Source organism: Centrocercus urophasianus, unplaced genomic scaffold (genome assembly GCF_019232065.1).
Source record: "Centrocercus urophasianus isolate 14NV4802_14NV808 unplaced genomic scaffold, USGS_Curo_1.0 seq_22, whole genome shotgun sequence".
NCBI classification, from domain to species: Eukaryota; Metazoa; Chordata; class Aves; order Galliformes; family Phasianidae; genus Centrocercus; species Centrocercus urophasianus.
Window position 1 is genome coordinate 8,535,568 of NW_024884778.1, and position 6,000 is coordinate 8,541,567.

General features: G+C 53.4%; 1 protein-coding gene across 1 annotated transcript in view; it reads right to left on the reverse strand.

The window, feature by feature from the left end:
• The window catches only part of PLXNB1 (plexin B1), a 51,986-nt gene extending 50,892 nt beyond the window's left edge, over positions 1-1,094 (reverse strand). Inside the window, exon 1 of the mRNA XM_042823256.1 lies at positions 1,022-1,094. The gene's annotated coding sequence lies outside the window, so the exon portion shown is untranslated. The remainder of the gene's footprint in view (positions 1-1,021) is intronic.
• Positions 1,095-6,000: the final 4,906 nt, after the last annotated feature.

Consider the following 6,000-nt stretch of genomic DNA (forward strand, 5'->3'; position numbering starts at 1 on the left):
TCTTCAGTGCAATAGTCAGTGACTCATCTAAGCCAGCAGCTAGTGTCCAGGTGCCAGGGTTTCCCTCCCCAACCAGAAGTTCATGCAGATCTTTCAGTGTGGATCTCTGCTGTACCACCCTCCATGTGATATTCAAATTCCAGTATTCAAATTCCACACTTTCACTCAGAGTGCTCTGCCAGGTGAATGGGAATAGGAGTCACAGCTAGGCAGTTGAACAGCATGCAGTCTGAACGGAGAACTCCAGTTTCAGGAGACATTTCTTCAAGGTCTGCAGCTGTCAACACCACCGAGCTCAGCCAGCACAAAACACCTCACCGTGCTGCAAAGTGACTGACAGCCAGATACGCACATCACCCTGCTCTAGCAGACTGTCTTCAGGTTTAGTCACACTCACCAGCCCACTTCTGGCCACAGAGCATCATCAGAAAGTGGCACAGTTGTTTGTTTCTTTCTGCAGATCAAGCTCATTACCTTGTACAGAGAATTCTAATTTGCAAGTTACTTTACATTGCAGTAGGGGTGGAACTGTAGCACCAGAGCTGCAGAGAACTAGCAGAGGTGTACAGCAGCCCTATGTACACATTGCTGCAGTCCACACATCCCAACAGTCCCTTGGGACAGGGGCTCATGGGGAGGGATGCAGAACCAAGACAAAGATAAGAAAATGTGCAGGCAACCGTTGGAGTTAATCATTGTCTTTACACCAGAGCCCTACAGATCACATCTTCTGAGACATCCTCTGTCCGAGGCAGGAGCTCCTTGCATAAGAGGAACAAGTGTGCATTCTCACATGCTGCCACTCGCTCTCTCCAGGGGACCACATGCCCAGTAAACCCACCTGCCCGCTAACCACAGGTGGTGATGCCCATCAGGTGAATTTACTCATTACACAGCAGCAGCAAGGAGCTGCCTGGCACGACAGTGGCTGCACAAAGGGCCAATGAGGAACACAGAGGAGCCCAGCGGGCTGCAGCAGTCCTGGGTGTCCCAGTGCTGACCCCCGGCGCGTTCTGCTTACCATCTGGACTCTTGGGAACGTTGAGACACCTTCATTTCTCTCATTGAAGAGTATGCTTCAAGCTGGAAAAAACAACATAACATGAAGTGTAAAGACTCTTTTTCCGATAAATTGAACCTCTGTTGCACTTGACTCCTGCAGTGGCTCCCTTCCCCCTGAGGAGGCAAGGGCTGGCCAGCTGCACAAAGTCCAGGCGGCCCTGGGAAAACAATGGGATCTTTTTCTCGCCAGAACGAGCCTTCCCGTTCACCCTTCCAACCACGGCATGGAAGACACCCCCAGTGTGTCTGCAGGGGAGAGGAGTCTGTTGGCATGGCAACAGTACACCCTAACTTCTCGCTAATGAACAGGGATAAAATGTTTTGTTCTCATTAGGAAAAATACAGACACATTCCTGATTGGTGAGTAATGTCTCTGCCTCTGGGAGATTAGCTCAGAGCTGTGCAGCCTGAAACAGCCTCAATTCAGCCCACTGCCGTGCTTCTCTTGAACAGCCATTCTCCAAGGACCGTACGTCTCTCAAGGGCAAAGCCTACAGAGCCTTCTGGACGCTTTGCCTTGGGGCTGAGACAGCTCAAGGCAGGAATAATGAGGGGAAGCTTGACAGAACCAACAGGAGCACGCACAATAGGAACACACCCTCCGTCCCCGCAGGAGCTGGTGCATTCTCACTGCACCTGGGTCCCAAGCCGCTCTTTGTGCTTCCCTGCACCAAGAGCATGCGTCAGCCACATCCCTGCTGCTGGGGGGAAAGGACGGAGCGCAGAGCTGCAGCATGCTGCCAAGCAAAGCTCGGCTGTGTGCAGGCAGCTGGATGAGGACTGCTGCCTAACAGCGTTGGTAGGGTGCTGGTGTTAACCATCAGTGAGATTCAGATGGAGAATCTCTACACATTTTGGTGTTCACAGCGTATTTATTGTCTCATTGCTAGCTGCTGACTCCTGTGGCCATGCACAAAAAAATTATTATTTTTTTTTTTTTTTAAATCAAGCTTTCATCTTACAGACACTTCCTAGAGCTTTTGCCCTCCAGATACTGGTGCCAGCACAGCCTGTATGAGGACCACAGCAATCCATCTTCTCCAGAGACAATCCGGGGTGGGAGCAAGGCCAGTCAGCCTGGCACAGACTAAACCCCAACCTCCGGCCACACCACGAGCACAGCCCAGCAGAATCAAACCCTGAGCCCAGGGCTTGGCTTGACGCTGCCGCTGGGTTCCACTCACACAGAGTGCCTCGGGCTTCAGAGCATTTCCAGGGGCCGGACGGGTGTTCTGACCCTGCTCTCCTTTCTCTCAGACACCTTGGCAGGGTGTGTGCCCACAGGCCACCTCCATCTGCCCACAGGCGGGTCTCACCCAGGGGACACGGCCGAGCGGTGACAACGCAGCAGTCCCTGCCTGGCGGCTCAGCCCTCTCCCAGCCCCACAAAGGCCTGCAGGAGCCTGGTGATGTTTCCCAGCCCCCAGGGGCCCTCCCCCAGCCATGGCCTCAGCCGTGGGAATGGAGCTCGGCACCCCGAGGTGGGCTCACCCTCAGCCACTGGCAGCACTTAACTCCCTGTGTGGCGACGTGCAGCGCTCTGCCAGCTCCATCAGTGCCGGGACCGTCCCTGGCCCGCTGCCCCCAGCCAACGTGCCCCTGCTGGGGGTGTCCCCTGTGACACGGGTCACAGCTCAGCTGTGGCACAGCTCACAAAGGCTCTCGGTGCACAGAAAGCCTGGGAAGCAGCCCTCACTCTGGCAGTCGGGCCTTCCCCCGGCGTGTCAGGAGTTAAGTTCGCATTTCCATTCTCCTGACCCGCACCAACGCCGGCTGAATATCGAGCTATTCTTTGCAGCCTGATAAAGCATGAGAAAGCTGAAGGCCTCACACACTCCTCCTTTCCCAGCTTGGCTGCCTGCCCACAAGCTGTCACTCCCTGGCACCGGGGGGCAGGGGAGCAGAGCAGGCCCAGCCCTCCTCCTACCTTCTGCCCCAGGACCCCAGCCCTGCTGCCTTCCAAGAGCCACGCTGGGGGCCGATGGGTCTCCCAGCACAGCGGCTCCCCAGTAGGAGCCCAGTGTCTGGGTGGGAGCTCACCCCCAGCACTGTCACGCTTGGAGATCTGCTGTTTACATTGTAGGAAATCGTGGAGAAGCTCAGGAGCAGAACCTGATCTGAAGGACTATTTGCTCTTTCACACCCCACTCATGCAAAATTCATTTTTGGTACTGATTCCCACTGCTGCCCCTTCACAGCCCCATCTGACTCTACCTCCTCCACCCCCTCTAGCACTCCTTCCTGTTTTAATGGCTTCGACCGTGCAAACAGCCTCCCTGTGTCAGAGCGCACCCCCCATTTTTAACACAAAGCAGCACAAGTAAACATGCCCACACCTCGGGGCCAGCAGTGTTCTCCCACTGGCACAACCACAACCCCAGTCTCAGTGCCGCAGCTCTGCTGCACGACCACCTGTGCCCCAGGCTCAGTACAGCGCTGCTGGCAGAGTGCTGCTGCCAGGGCCAGGCTGCACACCACCTCTGACCTCTCTCTGCACTTCTGATGGTGCACAGATGCATGGATCCCACCAGGAAAACCATTAGGTTTCTCACTAATTAGGCACCAAGTTTGCTTGGGTCACCAAACCTATCAGAGGGTTTCCTTTGTGATTGTTTGGGTTTTGGTTTTGTTTCCACAAAAGCCGGGATATCCGTCTTCCCTCTTGAAAGCAGACAAGCAAAACAACAAAAACCACACAGCTCCAGGAAGGCCCTTTGCTATCTGCACAGCTGCTTTCACCCCAGACAGAACCAAATCTCAGCAGTGCTCATTCAGGGGCTATCAGGAATCACAAGAACCCATATTCGACGGCGTCTTACCAGGCACTCTGTCCAACAACACACTACATATGGCTTTATCCCTTGTGACACACTACCGGTTTCTGTTGCACTTCTGTACACAAAGCCTGCCTGCTACAGCACCTGCAGCTACACAACCGCTGCACCAAAGCAATGAACACACACAGCACCCACAAATCAGCAAGTGTGCAAGCCAAACGCAAACCTCCCTGTGCCCTACAGACACACAGACCAGTGAGCTGTGGGAACGCTCGGCCAGCATCACCCTCTGCCACACAGAGCTCTAAACACAAAGCTTAATAGAAACAGTTAACATCCTGAGAGCGGCTCTGTGCCATTAGAGCCCTACATGTAACATAATCCAGTTAATAACGCCCAGAATAGCACTCCGGAGCCCGGGCACAACCAAGACCTCACTGCGCTGTGCAGACAGCCGCAGCAGTGCTGTTCTCTCTTCTGCAAAATTACCCAGCACTGTACACGGGAGCCAACTGTAACCTGTATTTTACAGAAGCCAGGACACAGGAGAGCAATGTATGCTTTTCAGATGTCTTTTTTTGGCAGCTAAACCAAGCGAGCAGTCTCAGAGCAGCCAGGGGCTGGGAACACTGAGGTTACTCTCTCCCCAGAGCAGACAGGCAGAAGCCCAGCTCAGCCTGAGCTCACTGAGGCTCTTTATGCTCCCATCCAGGGACAGAGGTCACTTGTGGAAGGCCGAACCAGAGCTGTGACTGGGCTGCTGGCTCCAAGAGCCCATCGCCGCTGTTGTTTGGGAGCACCAAAGGGCTGGAGCCCATCCCAATGCCTCTGCTAAAAACATGCCTTTCAGCTCCAAACTCAAATTTGCCTTACATTCCTCATGCTCTGAAGAAAGAAAACCTGCGCACAAGGTCTGCAAAGAAGGCAATCACTTCCTTGCCAAAACATTTAGGCAAATTCTAATTCTTCTGACTCAGGTTTTGGATAAATTCCTACAGTAGAATCATAAAATCATTAAGGTTGGAAAAAAAAACTTCTGTGTTCATCTAGCCCAACCATCCACCTACCACCAACACTGCCCAATAAACCTCATCCTTAAGCACCACATCTACAAATACAGATGAGATCCACCTCCGAGCAGACCCTCCTGCAGTGCAGCCAGGGCTGCAGCCTGCTCACATCTCCTGAGCATCCAGGAGTCACAGCTCTTCAGTTCACCGATTTTCAGGAGGCAGCAGGTCACACTGTCCTGTCTTCAGCTGATGGCAGTTCATGAGCTTCCTGCACATTGGCTTCAGAACTGCACGTGTTTGAAGAACAGCATCTAGATGCCTTCTGGCAACGTGCCTGAGGCAAAGGGTTCTGGAGAGAAATCTACCATTTCCCAGGCTGATACAAATGGACGGGCATCCCACTGCTTCCACTTTTATTCCCTCCTTGTGAAAATGCCAAGGGAGCTGGCTGCTGCAGGAGGGAATGGAAGAGCTGTGTGGCCCAACACAGTCACAAGATGCATGCTAAGAAACATCCTACAAGAGGAAACAGAAATAGGTAGCTGAGCAGGTAAAAAGCAGAGTCCTCTGCAAAAAGAGGGCAAACACCACTGTAGAAAGCTCTCTTAATGCCATTTGCTCTTTCTGATCTGCTCCAACCTGAATGCCGCCCCGAGGCGGCGAGAGAAAGCAGCATGCGGTGAGCAGGAAGGGGCTATGCATGGGCATGAGCAGGAAGAGCCTGCGTATGAAGAAGGACATTCTCCCTTCAGCTAAAAAAAGCAGGGCTATTCAGCACAGCTTTGCCTTTCCCCTGCTGCTCAGTTTCCAAGCAGAGAGCCACCCCACATCCTGTCCCAAGATGGGGCTCCCCAGGGGCTGCTCAGAGGGGAAGGGACAGAGCCAAAAGGGCAAAAGAATCCAGACTGCAAAGGCACCAGTGCCAGCAAGTTCTCCTGAGACTGACAGAGCACGAGGAGAGGCAGGAAGAGAAACTTTGACAAAGCTGTTTCTTAAACCAGCTTTACAGGAATACAGAGAAACAGGGCAGGGCCAGGGCTGAGGGGATATTGAACAAGTTAATAGCTAACCAGCAGAACTGCCAGAGACCACAGCTAGATGAGATTTCAGAGACAGACACCCAATCCAGAACTGTCCTCGAGGGACCC